Here is a 22450-nt window from a genome sequence, read left to right as displayed (position 1 = left end):
GTTGCTCCGAAAGGGTAAGCATTTCCTGCACCATATACGGCACCCGTCGTGTTATTTCTTTGTTAAGTTCGGTAAAGATGGAAGGTTATTATGACTGAGGAAGAATATCAGACATGATTTCTGACACACTTTTGTCATAATGACCAATCAGCTCTTGAATGCGACCATAAAATTTCTTGAGTGATGACCTAAATTTGATTGATTCATAGCCCTGTCTTAACAACTTTTGAGAAAACAGTAGAGTACAGTAGTAGAAAAAGGTAGAGTCCATAATCAAATGACAAAACCAAAAGCTCAAATACATCATTTGAATGGCATTGTATTTCGAAGCATACGTTCTAGTTCTTTTATAAAAAAAAAATGCATTAAGTTGGTCAAGCAAATTATCGACACGAAACCAGAATTTATTTTCGTCACATCATAGTATGTGCCCTCCAGAGGTGAACCTATGAAAAAAGAATCATTTTACAATTGGTAGTAGATTCTCATTTCATTAATAAATAGGTATAATTTATGATGATGTTTTTGCTTCAATAGCAAAGTTGAGAAATAAAACATAAGCCATTCTGATGAATTCAAGCTGCTAGTAAGATTGCTTGGAGTCTTATTGTTTCATAACTGATAAATTCTTATAAGAATATGTCAAATATCAAAATCGGTTTCACTTATAACTAATTATTGACTGATCAGTATCTTAATTGAAAACTAACTGGGTTTATCAGCTGTCTCCGACTGATAGCTATAGCATTGCCATTCGACATTCTTGATTGAAGGAACTTATTAATTCTTACTAATATTGAAAAGAAAATATTGTTGTCTGTGTAGGAGATTTGACAAGTGGATATCGATGACTTTCCTAGGTTGGATCATGCAAGATTAGCGACTTAAGGGTTAACAGGATTTAATAAGTCAGGTAAGTTTTTTTTATTCTTTCGTGTTTATTGTTTGATAATTGATATTAATCAACTAGTGTTTTAAACTTCCATCCACCGATTTAAAGTGTATTTGTTGTGTCTCTTTTTTAATTTACTGTTCAAAATCAAAAGGATTTTATTTACAAAATTTCATTTGCTATTAACATGTATATTTTTCAAAATAAATTTTTGAGTTTTCTCATTTGACACTGGCTTGTGTAATGCAAGACTTTTTTGAATATTAAACAGTATTATCCGGGTGTATTTTCCGAGTCTTTTCTTCTAAGTTCTTAGCGGTCTTTTTTGTTGTGTCTTTGTTAGTGTTTACATATGTGTCTATAACTAATTTGAAATCGTTAAAAGTAATGGTAATATGGCTTATATTTTTTATCTGCACATACAAAGGAAAATCAGAACAGCTGACAATAGTATCCCGTAAAGTTCAATTGCACGACCTATTTTTGTTTTCTTCTATTCATGAGTTTATCGAAATCAAATTTCATCACATTATATGTCATTTGTGCTTCTGATATGTTTTTTTCTCTTTTTTTTATATGCTTCTGATATGTTTGATTAATAACCATAATTACTTTTAAAAGCCGGTTGACATGAATATCAGTAATGTGGTCATTTATATAAATTTTCTGTTTAAAAAACTCTGAATTTTTCGAAAAACTAAGGATTTTCTTATCCCAGGCACAGATTACCTTAGCCGTACTTGGTATAACTTTTTGGAATTTTCGATCCTCAATGCTCTTCAATTTTGTGATTGTATGGCTTTTTAAATATTTTGATATGAGCGTCACTGATGAGTCTTATGTAGACGAAACGCGCGTCAACACGGCGAGTGCAACATTTGAAACAGCATTAGGGCATGTGACCCAATACTACCACAGGTTTTTGTTTGGGATCGTGTTGTTCATTCTTCAATTTATTTATGTTGTCTTTGTAGACTATTGTTTGTGTTTTTTGGTCGTTTTTGCGTTTTTCGTTTTTATGCAAATGTATTTTGTCTTAGGCCTTTAAGGTTTACTTTGGTATCTCCCGAACGTCTATATTTTACAACTGTTAAACTCTTCGAAGTTTTATGGTCGATGTAAGTATATTTCAAAATCTAGTCTAATGTAAATTGTTTAAATATTTGAATAAGCTCTCGCTGCGATATAGCCTTTTTGTTCATGCGGTGTTAAGCAAATACCAATCAATCAAAATCTAAATCTAAACCATGTTACAAACGATTAAGAGCTGATAAAACAAAAAAAAAAAATACCTTATGTATTAAAAGATTCTGACAAAGATTCAGAGTTTTAACGCAGTTTAAAAGACAAATGCTATGAACAAATGTGTTTCTATTTTCTTGATAGTCTTATCAATGTAATATGTTGCGTTGCTTGATAAATGTTTAGTGTTCATAATCTTATCTTATTTGTGTTATTGCAATACATCCTACCTTTGTCAATAAATTTGTAATGAAATGGGCTGTTATCCTGATTATATACCGGACATTTATAACATACTCCCTAAAGATTACTACAAAAGAAATTTGACATATATTTTTTTACTGCATAAGCTTGTCAAAATAGCCAAAACAGTCAGTGTTGAAGCGTTGTTGAAGAATTTATATTTTTCACTTTGAACGATAGTATTTTTAGTTCCTTTGCAGTTTAAAATAAATTGTATTTATTCAGTAAAATTTTGACAATAAGATTTTTTTTGTACCTTTTTATGAAAAAAAAAGTAGCACTGCTTTTGGAATTGAACTTTATTCTTTTCCAATTTTTTTCTCATAATGATTTTCTTTATTTATTGAAGAGATCTTCTGCTTTCTTTTATCATCTTTAAAAATCAAGCGATAAGTTACATAAATTTAACAAAATTTTTTGCAAGAGTATCAGTATTTTGATCAGAGTATCAGCGTTATTTATATTGTGTCCAGAAAAATATATAAATTACACTTTATTTAATGTTAAGGTAACACAAACGATATTGTCAATAATCATTGCTGAATGTCTTTTTGATTGTTATATTTATTTTGAAATAATTTAATTTTGGATGTAACGCGTCTTCTGATTGACTGACGTTATTTTGTCATGAGCCCATAGACATAATTTAGTCATGTGACCGTGACGTCATCAACGTTTTTTCATGGTTTTCTACGGTTTAAAAAGGAATTTAGAATTAAATTATAAGAAATGACTGTAATATTTTTTTCTGTCTATTCGAAATAACATAAAAAATGTGGTGCACATTGTTAAATAACCCTCTACGCGCGTTATTCAGTGAGCACCAAATTTTTAATGTTATTTCTTCATAGACAGAAAAAATATTACAGTCATTCCTTAAATAACACTGAACTGTTTAATAGACGGATACCATATTCATTCGGATTGTCTTCGATGAAATAGACGCCATTACACAATTAATGCCTCACTTATGCATGTGGTTAACCAGTCTTAAAAACTGTGACATTTAGCAAAGATCTTTATTTATAGACAACGAGAAGGATAACATTGAATTAACAATTTTCCTAGGTAAAAATTAATAGTATTAAGACGTCTTGCTTCTTTTTGTCAATCTACATTGATTTCACTCAATATTTGGCCTAGGTTTATTTACATTAATTGTAATTTCAATTGGTATATTATAACTCTAAAAGGTTACATTTGCGACTTAGTTTTATTTGAGAGTGTTAACATGCACTACACTGTGTGGATATCTTAAAATTTTCACTTAAGTAAAATTTACATTTTCACCAAGCAATCGTTTTTTGCATCCCCTCTCCCTAATATGCTGATTCTTACTACTTAAACACAAGTGTTTCATTTTCCTACTTCCAATCAAGTTTATTCAAACCGTCATTGTCAATAGTATATGTCAAAGATTTGAGTTTTCCAAAGGATTGTATATGATTACAATCACACGTATATATATATATATATATATATATATATATGTATCGCTATCTTTCGAAATTTAATCTTATTGACTGGAAATTTCTTTCTCATCCCTGTAGAGTAATATGAAAAATAATCGCTAGAAACTAAATGCGCACGCGCCCGTTGTCAATGAAATTAACAACGTCGTCATAGTTTAATATCGATGAACAGATGGTCATTGGTCATACCAACTCGATTCCTTTTCTCACTTTTGCCATACCGGCACAAACGAAGAAACAATTTGGTCATGATAATTAACGATAATCTTTTAATATCTACAGTGTTCTTATTTAAAAAAGGTTTTACACATAAACACATGCACACACTTACCGTAATTACTCGAAAAAAAGGAGAGAGAAAAACGAAAATGCTTGCATTCGGATTATTTACTTGATAAAGGAAGCAAGTTTGTCTTCCTGGTTTACATTGTATGATATAGTCTTCGTGAAATGTTATTGTTTGACGTGCAGGATTTATGTGTCGAATAACCTGATAAAATTATTCTATCGAAATACCTGCTAACTGTTAGCTGCATAATTCATTTATGGCCAGTCGTTGTATTTCACTTATCGTCCTCTCATAGCTTTTCGAATAGTAAATTTCTCTTTTATTTTTTTATATCATTACCTTTCATTATCGTATCATATGATGTGTCTTTAAACCGTCGCCCTGACATTCAATGAGACAGATAAATGACGAATGATTAGACATAAAAATCGCCCAGTTCAATCGTCATTACTATCTGACGATGTCTCTGGTTTCCTCCAGAGAAACAAATGTATTTGACATTGCGTACTATTAATAGTCGTCATTCAAATGTGTATATGGTTCTCTTGTGTCAATAGAATTTACGATGACAGTTCAGATGCATAACGAAAAAAAGAAAACAAAATCCTCAAATTTCAACAACATTCAAAAGAAAATTTTCTGATTTCTTATTCAAACGAAAAGGTTAATACTTATTCAAACGACTATAAGCATTATCTTAATTTGTGCAATTCTCCAATTTACTTTAATGTTTTCTGTTTTTTTTTATATAATTATGCATCTTTATGCACTCAAAAACTGATGTGTTTTTCTTAAACATTTAATTCTTACAATATGCTGAAATTATTGTTACACTTGAGCTCTGATTAATCTATTCCAGATCAATTCCGGAATATTAAGTTCTTTTCAATAGAATTAAATTAGATCGACGTTTTCCTGTTGTACTTTATTAGGTTGTCGTAAAACATCTCCTAAAGGAACTTCCGTTGTAATATTGGTGGTCTAATTGGTGATGTGTTCGTATGAAGGCAATAACTAATTGCTAACATTCAAATGTTGAAGCATTTCAGGTTCGTTTCTATGGAAGTAAATAGTCGTGCATCCACAAATTTTGAATGCAGTATGGATGATTTTTTTTTTTAGATTTTTTTAATATTTTGGGGCCCTTTATAGGTTGATGTTCGATGTGAGCCAAGGCTCCGTGTTGAAGGTTGTACATTGAACTATAATGGTTTACTTTTATATATTGTTATTTGGATGGAGAGTTGTCTCATTGACACTCACATCACATCTTCCTATATTTTTAAAGACAAATTGAAAGAGTTGGTATTGCTTTGTTTCTTAAAAAAGAATGGCCAACGTCGATACGAGTATCTTGTCTTAGGGAGGGATAAATTCTACTGTGTAAATGATCACTCTGATTCAAATAAAAAATTCTCTGCAACCGACATCATCAAAATGCTTGATTTCTTGACTGACAACATATTTGTTACGTTCGGAGGATATGTTTTTCAACAGACAGTCGGCATTCAAATGGGAACAAATTGTGCCCCTCTTCTTGCCGACTTGTTTCTTTACAATTATGAGGCTGACTTCATATAGGAACTTCCTACGAAGAAAGATAAGAAGTTAGCATTATCCTTTAACTCTACTTTCCGCTATATAGATGATGTTCTTTCACTAAATAATTTAAAATTTGGTGACTATGTTGAACGCATCTATCCCATCGAACAAGAGATAAAGGATACTACAGATATAGTTAAGTCGGCTTCATACCTTGACTTACATCTAGAAATTGACAATGATGGTCGGTTGAAAAGAAAACTTTACACAAAAGAGATGATTTCAGCTTTCCAATTGTGAACTATCCATTTCTAAGTAGCAACATTCCAGCAGCACCTGCATACGGGTTATATATCTCCTAATTGAAACGATATTGCTGTGCTTTCATTTTCTATCATGATTTTCTTGATAGAGGGTTGCTGCTCATAAGGAAACTATTAAACCAAGTGTTCAAAATGGTGCATTGGAAATCATGCCTTCGTAAATTCTACGCACGCCAACACGAGTTGGTTGACCGTTATGGAATACAATATAACTGTTTCACAAATGATATCGGATATGTTCCTTACGTCTTAACTACAATCCTCTTCCCTTTCATGAATATGATCTACCGAATTAGACTATTTACCGGATTTGTTATCACATAAGCAACTCGACGGGTGCCACATGTGGAGCAGGATCTGCTTACCCTTCCGGAGCACATGAGATCACCCCTAGTTTTTGGTGGGGTTCGTGTTGCTTATTCTTTAGTTTTCTATATTGTGTCGTGTGTACTATTGTCTGTCTGTTTGTCTTTTTCATTTTCAGCCCTGACGTGGTCAGTTTATTTTCGATTTACGAGTTGGACTATCCCTCTGGTATCTTTCCTCCCTCTTTTATATTTTGCTACTTTTAAATTATTTTACGTTTTGTTGCATCTACTTGTTTTTTTAAATAATTAATTACTAATTATCGAACGTTATTTCGTCTATAAGAGGAACGAAAGATACCAGAGGGTAATTCAAAATCACAGATCGAAAATGAACTGACAGCAACATAGCTAAAAAAGAACATAAGACAAACAAGACAAGAAATAGTACACAAGACTCAACATAGAAAACTTAAGATTAAGCAACACGAACCTTACCAACAACTGGGGGTGTATAATCGTATAGCATTTTGCATATTTGCCTTCACATTTCTTAATATCTGTTTTCACAATGACCCTCAATAATAATAATAATAATAATAATAATAATAATAATAATAATAATAATAATAATAATAATAATATGGCTTACATTTGATGACTATTTTTAATTTGTGATCAAAGAATGAACGCCATTCAAATAAATACAGAAGAACTCTAACCAAAGTGATATGAAAAAGATATGTTTAATGGATAAAAGTGCAGAGGATGACAGTATCACACAAAACTCCTAAGTAAAATGTTTTTTCGTTGTCAGTTTGACAAGAAAATGTTTATGTGTATAGGCCTTTTTGACAGGCTTTTCATATTTCTTAGAAGCAAAGTAGTATATACAAGCCTTCAGAAAAGCATGTATGTCAAGACTAAAGCATTAAGAATCTTATCATCGATGATCAATAAAAAATGCCATGACAAACCTTTTTTGAAAAACTGGGCGTAAAGGCAACTTATGAGTATTAAAGAAAATAAATTTAAGCCTTCATTATTATTTCATTTCGATTAATTTCTCATTATTTCGCATATTATCTAGCTGAAAAAGAAGACACAAAAGACACCAAAGGGACATTTCAACTCATTAGACAACATATAAACTGAAATCGTTATGACAAAATACTTTAAAAAAAATACTAAAAGATTCATAAAGTACACCACTTAAAAAACTAAAGACTACAAAGTTACACAAATTAACCTACATCAAAATTGTAAATGTGTCTTAAGGAAATAACAAAACATATCAAATATAATATACGATCAATATGAACGTTTTTGTAAAGAACAAATCACTTATCTGATTTCTTGAACCATATGCAACACTCTTTATATTTACTTATATTTTTCGATATTTGATTGAATAAAAACGAACATCTACGCTAAATCTGCTTTATCTTTAGTTTCGAAGGTTTAGGTACTATCATTCATCTTTCGTTCTTTTTTCAAGGCGTCGTCCGACTTCAGAATTCTGATTGATTCCTATGGTATCTTCATATGTTTCGTTTTGTTTTCTTATGAAGACCATGAGACATAATTCGTTACAAAGACAAATATTCAAAGATGTAAGATTTGCATTGCAAAAAAGTATATTTTTGAAAGAACCCAATCAATTTCATCCTATGGTTTATTTCTTTGTTTCATGAAAAAGAATGGCCAACGTAGATACCAATAGTTGTCTTAGAGAGGGATCAATTATTCTTTGTGAAGGATCACTGACTCTAATGCAAACAAAAAATTCTCTGAAACTGACATTAATTATCATTGATTTTTTGATTGACAACATATTTGTTACGTTCGGAGGATGTGTTTTTCAACAGACAGTCGGCATTTCAATGGGAACCAATTGTGCCCCTCTTCTTGTCGACTTTTTCTTTATTATTATGAGATTGACTACATACAGCAACTTCTTTGGAAAAAATTAAGAAATAAGCAATATCCTTTAACTCTACTTTCCGCTATATAGATGATGTTCTTTCACTAAATAATTCAAAATTTGGTGACCATGTTGAACACATCTATCCCATCGAACTTGAGATAAAGGATACAACAGATACAGTTAAGTCGGCCTCATATCTTGACTTACATCTAGAAATTTACAATGATGATCGGTTGAAAACAATACTTTACGACAAAAGAGATGATTTCAGCTTTCCTATTGTGAACTTTCCATTTCTAAGTAGCAACATTCCAGCAGCACCTGCATACGGGTATTGATATGATATTCCCGGGCTTGCATTCCCTATCATGATTTCTTGATAAAGGGTTGCTGCTCACAAGGAAGCTATCAAACCAAGAGTTCCAAATGGTGAAGTTGAAATAATCACTTCGTAAAGTCTACGGCTCCCATCACGAGTTGGTTGACCGTTATGGAATAAAAGTTTCACAAATGATATCGGATATGTTCATTACGTCGTAGCTACAATCCTCTTCCTTTCATGAATGTGACCTACCGAATTAGACGATTTACCGGATTTGTTATAACATGAGCAACACGACAGGTACCACATGTGAAGCAGGATCTGCTCACCCTTCCGGAACACCTAAGATCTCTACTAGATTTTGGTAGGCTTTGTGCTGCCATTTTTTTAGTTTTCTATGTTGTGTCATGCGTACTATTGTTTGTCTGTTTGTCTTTTTCATTTTTAGCCATTAGGTTGTCAGTTTATTTTCGATTTATGAGTTTGACTGTCCCTCTGGTATCTTTCGTCCGTCTTTCGCAGTACCTTTAAAATGTTTAACAAACTGGAAGAAAATTTTCTGATAGGAACTTTGTTAAATATTATCCAGACTTCTTACGAGAAATACACGAATCTTTGTGTACAACGTGATTGATGTACATATAAATAATGTGTATTTATTAATCAATATTAGTTATTTTACAAACAATGTTCAGCACCAAAAAATACCAGAAATAAAATAAAATCGGTTAAACAGTTACAATGTAAATACGTATAACCCCTCGTACTGTATCATTCAATAAAATCAACCATATCTTCAAATTAACATCTGGTCTTTATTCTGCACTTTTACAAGTCTTTGAGACGTCAAATTAGGGAATATAAGATAGAGTTCGATGATGCAATAATCAAATTAAAGCACATCGATAAAGTCCTTACCGTTTGATTAATCAAATAGTGAATATGAATAAAAAGAGACAATACGTCAATGAGACAGACAATATCTCAACGACACAATACAACCGAAAATGACGCCAAGATGTCAATATTCAATCTAAGACAATTCAAAAACAAATTTCTTCACATCACGACAAGCTAAACATCGCCGTGGGTAAGACGGCTACTAAAATCACAAACTTACCATAACCACCCAATGGTATTATGGAAAACCTTAATCTATATTTTAGTAACAACTGGACGTACACATTTTATTTTGAGTCATGCTTATAATTCAGTTCAGGTCTCTTATATCTTATATATAGCCCATCATTCAACCCTTCGTTGTTGACATGAACTATTGATATTTGCATGGTCATAAAATGATAAACTACAATAAAATAAAAAAAATATATGATATGGACCATTCTCTATGTGACCATGTCTAATCAATACTTCGTCATAACTGAGTTTAATTGAGATTTTGTTGAAATCAGTACTATATTTGCTAAATAAAACAGTAAAATCTAATTTAATGTCAGAAAATCGACACGTGCATTTTGTACATTAATACTAGGATTACCAGTCCTAGAATTGGTCCATCTCTAAATGTTATTTCCCCCGGACAATACCCGTTATATGTGTAGATTTTTTCTTAATCCTTTAAAACCATACATAATTGTAATGTTTATCAACAAAAAATAAAAAATAACAATTAAACGATAGGAATACGTGCCTATTCTTCATTTACAGATATTTTTCCTGCACATTTCAAAAAATGTTTTGTTTTAAATATTTATTTCTTATACGGTGTATACATCATTCACAAAACAATTCAGGTCAGCTAAAAAGTCTTGCATATATGGAGTATTTCTAGATCAATTCTTATTCGAGCTCCAGCTTTTGGGCATCGCTAATAAATAAATCGTCGACTATGATCAAATAGTGACTGAAACACATCAACAGAAAACATCAAGTGTGTATTTTTTCAAAGTTTGTGACTCTTTAGTGTTTATTAGGAATGCTATGTATATACTGTCAAGAATTACGCCATTTTCCTGGGCTTATTCTTTTCATTTCGGTTGGTTTATAACACTTCGGATGTTTCTGTTCTTACCCGGATGTGTAATTATGATACAGTCTCCCCATGCGATATAGTCGATCTCAACTAATTATTCAACCACTTACAGAAAAGGCGGTAACATTGTTTGTGTAATTACGTCTTTCGTCCTCTCTCCTTCTAATATAACATCCTAATCAAATTAAAATATGTCGTCAGATTTTCTTTGGTTTCTTATGAATTTTTATTGTGATGTCATGAAAAAGCCTACCATGCCTGATAATGTCACATAGAAAGAATATAACTTTCTGCAAATCTTTGAAAAGGAAGGACAAAAATCATATGATAAACAAAGCCACCACTAGAACTCGTGTATTACTATATTTCTCCACTCTGAATAGTTAAATTTTTATATGTACATGATAAAGGAAGCAACATTAAAATCCTTTCCCGCTAAGTATAAGCAAAGGCAACAGTAGTGTACTGCTGTTCTAAAGTCATAAATCGATTGAGGAAACCAAATTCGGGTTACAAACTAAAACTGAGGTTAACACATCAATTATAAGAGGCCATTTTCCTTACTTGGTACAAGACAATTCAAGAAAAAATGGTCGGTTGAATTTGGTTTGCGGCTAGCCAAACATTGCGCTTTTATGGCAATGTTAAATAAAACACTAAAACGATAACACTACATGACAGGAATACAGTATAAATAAATGCAAGAACATTACAGACAGAGAAATATCCAATTAAACATTACAATATGACATTTATACATGCTTAGAATTTGTAGGTATTTGTATGTTTGAAATGAATAAATGATATTCTAAAATATAAGATAATATATGAAGTATTTCTCAAATACCTCGACAAATCAGATTTCAGATGAGCTTTGTCATCCTGGTTTACATTGTTTTATATTGTCTTAGTTTGTGAAACTTTTTTTTTACTTGCAGGAATGTTAGTGTCGAGAACCTTAAGAACACTTATTACATCGAACAAGCTACGTGCTAACTTTTAGTTGCATAATTCATTTATGTCCAGTCGTTTCATTTCACTAATATTCCTCCCATAGTTTTTAGAATAGTAAATCTCTACTTTATTTTTTTATACCATTACCTTTCATTACCGTATCATATGATGTTTTTGTAAACCGTCACCCTAACATTCAATGAGACAGATACTAACGATTGATTAGATATAATAATCGCGCTGTTCAATCGTCATTATTATCCCATGATGTCTCTGGTTTCCTCCAGAGAAACAAATGAAATTGACATTGTGTACTATTAATAGTTGTCTTTCTGTTAATATATTTCTCTTGTGTGTTAATAGAATTTACGTTTACTTGACAACTGAGATGCATAACGAACGAACAAAAAAAAAGAAAGTAAAATCGCAAATAATACACTGTTTTCGAGAAAAAGAGAGGTATTAATCCTTCTAAATGTATTTTTTTTTATTTATTCTATCCATGTTTCCCTCAAGTGTATACTTTTCTCTTAGATTTTATTTCTTGCAATTGACACTTTTAAGCATCCCCGTGTTTAAATTGCAGAACAATTGAATACATAGTTACGTGATAACTTAAAGCAAATTAAAACATATTCCCACACCAGATGGTGGGACAAATAGTGCTGACCACGCAAATCCGGTTATAAATCTCATCTACTTAATTAAGACACATCCTTTCCATATAACGTGTTTTTCGACGGATGCATATGGTAACATGACCTTGATTCGGTAAAATGACCTTGAATCAACTGAAGAGCTGTCAGCACACAGATGACTTAAAAAATTCAAACGGAAACCCAATTATTAACATTCATTGTTGTGGGAGGTTGAAAATTAATGCAATTAAGGATGACCGCTCATCTGTTTTAAAATTTCAAGATATTCAAAAGACTGTTATAAATTGATAAAATATAGATAAGGGAACCTGCAAATCAGGGAAAAAATTAAAGGTCCCTGCCCTTGTTTTTGACATATAATCAATGGAAAATGTGGCTTGAAGCGATTCTCTTTAGATTGTTCATACATTTATAATTGACACTTTTTTCTTTGTAAAACAATGAAAGTTTAGCAAGGATTTCATAAGATACTGTAGTATCTGAAAATGCAGTTTGTATGGACACTACAGCGATAAAACTACAAGATTCCGAATGTATGACAACATCATTCATCGTCCGAGCATAGTTTAACAGCCGGTATCATAAAGAATTCACAAATAGACTTGTTTCACTCATTCGGCATTGGAATGCTGAAGACACAGTTAGTGTTTATCAGATTGGCATTTTTTGTTAGTTGTATTCTTGTGTAGTTTATACCTAAATTGAAGGAATGTACCGGAATAATCCGTCCTGCAGTTAATAATTGATCAGAATCAGTATGATTCAGATGCACGATTTTGATAAAATGATAATCTAGTCTTGTATTTACAGAAATCTTGATAATCTATGATCTAAGTTAAGCAGCTTCTAGTTTTTTGGTTTTATAATTAAACAAAGAAGTTTCAAATGCAATGTGATAAATTTCGTTTTGACCTAATATAAATGTAGAAATTGTGTATAGATGAACATTTGTTAAAATAGTTTTAGATATCAAAATACAGTGAAGCATCTGCTTTTCTAGTACGAGATTAGTCAGATAAAAGTGATAATGGAAAAAAAACCTTAATTATTGTTATAGATGATATTTATTGTCAAAGGACACTTTCAAATGCAAAAAAAACTTTTTTTTTTGAAATACTAGTGAAACATTAGTCAATGTGACGTTTGTATGACAAGAAAGCAATAATAAAGCATTTCAAACAATATTTTTTTTGGCAAATATTAGCAATTTATCAAAATATTGTTTAATCACTTATGACGTTATTCATTTCATAAGGGAAACAAGGAAGAAGTTTATTGAGATTTTTGTAATTATTGGTGTGTTGTTAGTCGTACGGAGCTAAACGTTTTTGAAAAACAAGTTAAATAATATTTACAAACGGAATAATATCTAAGATACTTAAGAATAATTACCCTAATTTTGTAAATAGTGGTAGCCACGATTCCATCGGAATCAGCAACATTATTTCATTTAGCTGTTGAGATAATGCGTTATTCAATTTGTTTTATCAACATATAAGACTTCGGATACATAATCAACTCAGTAGTTTGTAAGTTTAACCCAGGACGGATATACATATGAATTGAAAATACATATTTTTGTTGCTTCACCGCTAATCAGTCGACACTTACGGATAACAATACAGACGGATCAACTGGAGTCAGGACAGTGAGTCCGTGAAGGAGAACATGTCCTAATATCATGAACTATTAACGTGTGAACTAGTACGTTAAACATCCGACTCATCGTGTCAGCATAGTACAAAGTTAGATTCATATTGTTTTCACATTGTTACCTGGTATCAATCTATTCGTCTTTTATTTTGGGCCAGTCAACTTCATTTTTATTTAACTTGCTTTCTTTTCATCTTCTCATCATCTTGAGAATGTAACCTGAATCTCGTTTTACAGCTCATACACTTTCAAGGGATAACATAGTGATTTTTAATTCAAACGAAAGGATTAATACTCATTAAAACGAAACACTCAAAGCACAATCTTAATTTGTTCAATTTTCGAAATCTATATATTTAATTCCTATATTTGTTTTTAAATTATGGCATCTTTATGCACTCAAAAACTAATGTGTTTCTCTCAAATATTTAATTCTTACAATATGCGAAAACTGCTGTTAAACTTCAACTCTGATTAATCTGATGAATTCCGGAATATTCTGTTCTTTTCAATAGAATTTAATAAGATCGACGTTTTCCTGTTGCAGTTTATTAGGTTGTCGTAAAACATACTCTAAGTACTTCCGTTATAATATTGGTCTAATTGTTGATGTGTTCATATGAAGGCGATTACTAATTGCCAGCATTCAAATGTCGAAGCTTTTCAGACTCGTTTCTATGGTATTAAATAGTCGCGCATCTACAAATTTTGAAATTTAGTTTAGATTATTTATATTTTGCTCATTTAGGATCTTTTACGTTTATTTGTTTTTGAATAATTAATAACCAATAATCGAAAGTTACGTCGTCTCAAAGAGGAGCGAAAGATATCAGAGGGACTGTCAAACAAATAGATCGAAATTAAACTGAAAACGCCATCGATAAAAAAAAGAAAAGACACAGACAAATAATAGTACACAAGACACAACATAGAAAACTAAACACTAAGTAACACAAACCCCACAAAAACTGGGGACGTATAATGTATATAGCATTTTTCATATTTGTCTTCTCATTTACTAATATATGTTTTCGCATTGTCTCACATATGTTTTCATAATAAATTATTGGTTATAATGACAAGAAAATATTAATAGGTCTAAGTAAGTGAATCAACATCTGAACAAAACCAAAAAAAAAAATTGAAATCATAAGAAAAACTAGGTCAAATCATATTCTTTAGTTATAACCAAATGTAGAAATTATATGATGGTGTTTGACATAAACTATCAAAAATCTCAAACCAACTAAGATTTGAAAATGACATTCTGCAATATCTTTCTGAATTCATGAATTAATTATCTGACCAACAGTAAGCTATAATACATGTCACACATATATACAGGAGCTGGATTTAATGTAGCGAATATTCATGTATGTGTATGTTAGGCTCTCTTAGATTAAAATGGCTGTGTCTGGTTTATGTATTTTTCCTATCAGTTTTAGACATTATGCGTTGTAGCAAGATTTTGGTTCAAACCGTTGTTTACACTTTTTTTCACGGAAAACTTTCGGATTCTTTTTATTTCCCTTTCCATATATATATTAAGCTGCTTGCATACATTGGGCTTACGTTTTAGATACATAGCTGTTTTTGATTTGCGATCAAATTCAAGAACGTTATTCAGATACAAAAGGACTCAAACCAAAGCGATATGAAAAAGATATTAATATTTAATTGATAAAAGTATAGGGGAAGACAATTGCACATAAAATTCATAAGTTTAATGTTTTTTCGTTGTCAGTTTGACAAGAATATGTGTATGTGTCAAGGCCTTTTTGACAGGTTTTTAATATCGTTAAGCAATGTAGCATATTCAAGCATTAAGACAAGCATGTACTATGTAAAGACTGAAGTATTAAGAATCATATCATAGATGATCAATAAAACATGCCATGACAAACCTCTTTTGAAAAACTTGGCGTAAAAGTTACTTATAATAAATAGCACCATTCATGTTATTTGATTTTGATTAATTTCTTAATAATTCACAAATTATCTAGCTAGAAAAGGAGAGAGGTAAAAGATGCCAAAGGGACACTTCAACTCATAAGACGAACATAAACTGAAAACACTTTGACAAAAAAAGAGAAAAAAAAAACCACCAAAACATATACTTCAGTCTTGATACACATGCTTTGATTATTGCTTGAATATACTACTTTGCTTCTGAAAGATATAAAAAGCCTTTCAAAAAAGCCTTGACACAAAAAAAAATATTCTTGTCAAACTGACAACGAAAAAACATAACATAAGAGTATACACTAAATCAATTAGAAAACTGAAGACTGCAAAGTCACACAAAATAATCTACAACAAAAAATGTAAACGTGTTTACAGGAAATTACAAAACATATCAAATTCGATAAATATGATAAACGCGACTAGTTTTTGTTAAGAAAAGATCACTTATCTGATTTGTTCAATAGTGTGCAACACTCTTAATATTTACTTTTTCTTAACAATCTGTATTTAAATATATATAAATTTCTACGCTAAATCTGCTTTATCTTTAGTTTCGGAGGTTTATGTACTATCATTCATCTTTCGTCTTATTTTTCATGGCGTTGTCCGACTTAAGAATTCTGATTGCTCCCTTTGGTATCTGCATGATTTTTCTTTTGTTTTCCTATAAAAACCATGTGATATAATTCGTTACAATGACAAATATTTAAATATGTAAGATTTGCAATGCAAAAATGTATATTTTTGAAAGAACCCAATCAATTTCATTTTATAGTTCATATTATCTCAAAATTGTTTAACAAACTGGAAGAACAGATTCTTATTTGAACTTTGTAAAATATTCACCAGACTTTTACGTGAAATACATGGATCTTTGTGCACAAAGTGATTGATGTGCATATAAATAAGGTGTAATTTTGTCTAATGTTCAGACCGAAAAATATCAAAAGTAAAAAAAAAAAAACCGGTTAAACAATTATAATGTAAATACGTATATAAACCCCTAGTACTAAATCAGTCAATAAAATCAACCATATTTTCAAATAAACATCTGACCTTTATACTGTACTCTTACAAGTCTGTAAGACGTCAAATTAGGAAATATTAGGTAGATTTTGATGATGCAGTATTAAATCAAAGCACACCAATAAAGTCCTTACCATTAAATTAATCAAATAGTGAATAAGAATAAAAACAGACAATACGTCAATTAGACAGAAAATATCTCAACGACACAATACGACCGGAAATTACGCGCAGCTGTCAATATTCAATCTAAGACAATTAAAAAACAACTTTCACACCAAACAATAAGCTTTTTTTAATATCGACGTGGGGAAATATCACAAATTTGTCATAACCACCCAATGGTATTATGGAAAAATCTAAATCTATAATTTAATGGGCATACACATTTTATTTTGAGTCATGCATGATTCAGTCCTAGTTCCTTTATATATAGCCCAGCATTCAGCACTTCTTTGTTGACATGAGTTAGCATTGATACATGTATGGTTATAATCATAAACTACAGAAAAATAAGAAATATGATATGGACCATGCCTAATCAATACTTCGTCATAACTGAGTCTAATTGAGATTCTGTTAAAATAAGTACTTTATTTGCTAATTAAAACAGTAAAGTGTCAGAAAATCAACAGGTACATTTTGTACATTAATACTAGGATTACCAGTCATCAGATTGGTACCTCTCTAAATGTAATTTACTCCGTACAATACACGTGGTATGTATGAATTATTTCTTAATCTTTGAAGGCAAGGCATAATTGTAATGTTTTTTTTTTTTCAAAAAAAGGTAAATAACAATAACACGAGAGGAAAGCGTGCCTATTCTTCATTTACAGCAATTTCCTGCACATTTAAATAAAAATATGTATATACATCAGTCACAAAGCATTTCAGGTCGGCTGAGTCGCATACTTGCAGATATGGATTATTTCTGGACAAAATTCTTTTTCGAGCTCCAACATTAGGGCATCGCTTATAAATAAATCGTCGACTCTGATCAAATAATTACTTAAACAAATCAACAGAAACCGTCCAGTTTGTATTTTTGTGACGTCATGAAAAAGTCAATCATGCCTGATGATGTCACAAAGAAGGACTACAACTTTCTGCAAATCTTTGAAAAGGAAGGATAAAAATCATAAGAAAAACAGATTCCACCAATAGAACTCGTGTATTACTATATTCCTCCCATTTGATAGCTAATTTCTGATTTGTACGTGATAAACGGTAGCAATTTCAAAATCTTTCGTCCGCTAAGTATAAGGTATTGGTATGTTTGAAATGAATCACTGTTATTCTAAAATCTAGGTTGATATATGAAGTATCTTTTACTTCTCAAATTTCTTCGACAAATCAGATTTCAGACAAACTTTGTCATCTTAGTTTAGATATTTTGATATTGTGGTTCATAAGTGTTTCTCGTTTCTCGTATTTTATATATATTAGACCGTTGATTTTCCCGTTTGAATGGTTTTACACAAGTATTTATTTTGGCTCTGTATAGATTGCTGTTCATTGTGAGTCTAAGCTCCGTTTTGAAGACCAAAGCTTGACTTACAGTGATTTACTTTTACAAATTTTGTCTTGGATAGAGATGTGTATCATTGGCACACATACCACATCTTCCTATGTTTGTGAAACATTTTTTTCTTTTGACTTGAAGTAATTCAAGTGTCGAGTAACTTAATAACATTTATTTCATTGAACAAGCTACGTGCTAACTGTAATTTGCATAATTCATTTATGTCCTGTCGTTTCATTTCACCAATCGTTCTCCTATATATTTTTGGATTTTATATTTTTATATTCTATTTTTGTTAACATTACCTTTCATTACCCTATCAAATAATTATGTTGTAAACCGTCACCCTGACATTCGATGAGACAAATACATGACGGTTGATTAGACATAATAATCGCCCTGTTCAATCGTCATTACTATCCCACGATGTATCTGGTTTCCTCCAGAGAAACAGATGTATTTCACATTGGGTCTATAAATAGTCGTCTTTCTTTTTATGATCCTCTTGTAACAATCTACGATGACAGTGGAGATGCATAGCACACAAAATGAAAAAATCTGCAAATTACACACTACTTTTTAGAACAAGAATGATACTAATCCTTCTAGAAGTATTCTGTTATTTATTCTACTCATATTTTCCTCAAGTGTATATTTTTTTCGTAGATTTCATTTTTTGCAATTGACACTTTTAAGCATCCCCTTGTTTGAAATGCAGAAGAAAAAATGTAAGTACGCGATAATGTAAAGCAAATCAAACATATTCCTACACCTGATGTGACACGAATAGTGCTGATCTGCAAAATCTGGTGAAGTAACAAGTTTCACAGAAAGACGCTTTTTCGATAGATACATATGGTAATATGACCTTGAATTGGTAACATGACCTTGAATCAGCTGAAGAATTGCCAGCATACAGTTGACTTAATAAATTGAAACGGAAACCCAATAATTCACAATCATTGTCGTAGGAGGTATAAAATTAAAAGTAATTATATGAAAACAGTGTTATCCAACATCCTATAAGGGAGCAACCATTTAACCTCGAAGAAAGGTTGTTTTTTTTGTTTGTGTCAGATGTTTTGATAGTTTTTTTACGCTTACAATAAAATTATCTATTTTTAAATATTACACTTTAAGGTGTGGAAAAATCTGGATTCAAAATAATGTTTTTTATTATCTGCCTGACCACAATTTTTTCCATATTACTGGGGATCAGAATATTTCTTTCAGAACAAATCCATAACCCCACTCTTTGAAGTTAAATGGTCGTTCCCTAAATATGCACGTCATAAAGATGGAGTTTTAACATCAAAACTATGTAACTAGGTGATAAAATATTTACTTAATAATAATAGTTAATTAATAAATGAATTCTAACAACAACAAAAAAGAAAGAAAAGGTACAAGCACTGTCTACGCATTTAACAATCGGTAATCATAAAGAATTCACAAATACACGCGTTTCAGATGTCAGGCCACCAATTACTCCCTCCAATTTAGAACTATGTAAAGGTAGCCCTACTCTGCCACAAAATAGTGCTTTTGATGTCCTTGTTTACTTAAACTAACCAACAAATTTGCAGAAATGAAACTTTTGGTGAAAGAGAAATATATTCAGACCATTTTGAACCAAAATTGACTTGCCTATGAGTTTGCATTAAACATAGAGAATTAATACGCTACATAGTATACTTATTTAAGATTTCCTGAAAACTAGGGGTTATTTTTGGAGTACCTCATATTGAAAGTCAGTGTTTTTCTAAGGAGGCTATCAAGGTAAGTTGAAAATTAGCATGCAGAAAGGAGATAAATATACAATTCAGGATATACCTTGTTTCTATGTATCTAAACTAAAGGTAAAATACTAAGATAGCAGTGAAAATTGCAAAATTTGGTTGAACAGATATGGATATTTAATTGGTGGTCTGACACCTTCACTCATTCGGTTTTGAAATGATAAAGACAAAGGTAGTGCCGGTTTATAAATTGAGTTTATAATACTATTCTTGGTATGTTTATAAATACATTGGAAGCACGTAACGGGATGATTTGTCTAGCAGCTAACAAAATGATGAGAATTCATCATTTTGAGAAAATAATCATTTTATATAATACTCTTGTGTTTTTAGAAATATTTTTAATCTTACATCTAAGTTAAGCAGCTTCTAGTTTCGTTGTTATAATTACTTCAAAAAAAGTATTGAAATTCAATATGACGTTTGTATGACAAGAAAAGAATAATAAAGCATTCCAAAAAGTATTTTTCTACACATATAAGCAATTTATCAACAAATGTTTTAATCGCCTATGACGTTATTAATTTCATAAGGGAAAAGGGAAAGAAGTTTATTAAGATTTTTGTAATTATTGTTGTGTTGTTAGTCTTGTGGAGCTCAACTTTTTTGAAAAATAAGTTAAAAAAAGTTAAAAAAACGGATAAATAACTAAGATACTTCAGAATAATTACCCTAATTTTGTAAGTGAAAATACAATGGTAGGCTCAATTCCATGAGTAAATATCATTTCATCTACCTGTTGAGATAATGCGTTATTAAAGGTTTTTTTTAAATATATGACTTCGAATATATAATCGCGTCAGTAGTCTCGTAATATCATTCTCGACACTAGTTCCGGAGTTTGAAAGTTTTAACTAATAAAATTTGTGACTTGAAAAAAGACTTTTGCACTTCCGGATATCCGCACCCCGAGCTGGGTAGATGTCAGAATAATGTTTTCGAGAAATGGAGACATGTCTACTATCATGGAATTTTACCATGTACTAGTACTTTTAACATCCAACTCTGGGTGTTGGTCAAGCACAAAGGTGCACTTTGTTTTCACATTATAACATGGTAGTGTATTTTATAATTGCTATAGGGTGTTTAACATCAGTCCATCGATCTTTCCATCTTTTAATGTTGAGCAGTCAAGAGTATTTTTTCTTCTTTTCTTTATATCATCTCGTCATCTTAAGAATGTTACCTGAATCTTGTTTTAAAAGTTCATACACATTCAAAAGATAACAAATGGATTTCTTATTCTAACGAAAGGATTAATACTCATTCAAACGAAACATTCAAAGAATGGTCTGATATGTTCAATTCTTAAATTCACTTGAATGTTTTATGTGTTTATTTTGTTATAAATCATTACATCTTTATGCACTCAAAAATTAATGTCTTTTCTCAAACATTTAATTCTAACAATATGCGAAAACTGCTGTTAAACTTGAAATCTGATTAATCTATTCAGATAATTCCGCAATATTCTGTTCTTTTCAATAGAATTAAACAAGATCGACGTTTTTCTGTTGCACTTTATTATGTTGTCGTAAAGCATCCTCTAAAGTTCTTCCGTTGTTATATTGGTCTAATTGGTAATGTGTTCATATGAAGGCAATCATTAATAGCTAACATTCAAATGTCAAAGCTGTTCAGATTCAGTGAATTGTCGTGCATCTACAACGTCTTAAAAAGTGGCGAAGGTACCAGATTAACATTCAAATTCATATATCGAAAAGAAACTGACAACGGTATTGCAAAAAAAAAATTACAAACAAGACAAATAATGGTACACTAAACACAAAATAGAAAACTTACGACTAGGCAACACGAACCTTACCAAACTGGGGTGTATAATGTAAATCGCATTTTTCATATTTGCCTTCCCATTACTCAATATCTGTTCGGACATTGTCCCACATATGATTTCATAATAAACTATGGGTTATATAGGCAAGAAAACATTAATAGGTTTATGTAAGTGAATCAGCATCTGAACAAACCAATAAGAAAAATTAGATCAAATCATATTCTTTGGTTATTATAACCAAATGTAGAAATTTTACGATGGTGTTCGACATACCCTATCAAAAATCTAAAACCAAAAAAAAAAAAAAAATTAATAAAAGAAATTTAAATGCCATGCTTCAATGTGTTTAGACTATCCGAATTCATGACCTGACCGACAGGAAACTGTATTACAAGTCACACACACACACAAACACATATTCAGTTACTGGAACCTTGCACATCTAGACCTGGTCACACCTTCATTGCATTGGATTTAATGTAGCGAATATTCCTGTATGTGTATGTTAGGCTCTCTTAGTGCGA

General features: G+C 31.0%; 1 protein-coding gene across 1 annotated transcript in view; it reads left to right on the top strand.

The window, feature by feature from the left end:
• The first annotated feature begins 739 nt into the window (after positions 1-739).
• Positions 740-22450, top strand: part of LOC143058270 (cephalotocin receptor 1-like) — a 78242-nt gene continuing 56531 nt past the window's right edge. The window contains exon 1 of the mRNA XM_076231745.1: positions 740-913. The gene's annotated coding sequence lies outside the window, so the exon portion shown is untranslated. The remainder of the gene's footprint in view (positions 914-22450) is intronic.

The sequence above is a fragment of the Mytilus galloprovincialis genome, chromosome 14 (assembly GCF_965363235.1).
Source record: "Mytilus galloprovincialis chromosome 14, xbMytGall1.hap1.1, whole genome shotgun sequence".
NCBI lineage: Eukaryota > Metazoa > Mollusca > Bivalvia > Mytilida > Mytilidae > Mytilus > Mytilus galloprovincialis.
This window is presented reverse-complemented; position numbering and strand designations above follow the sequence as displayed.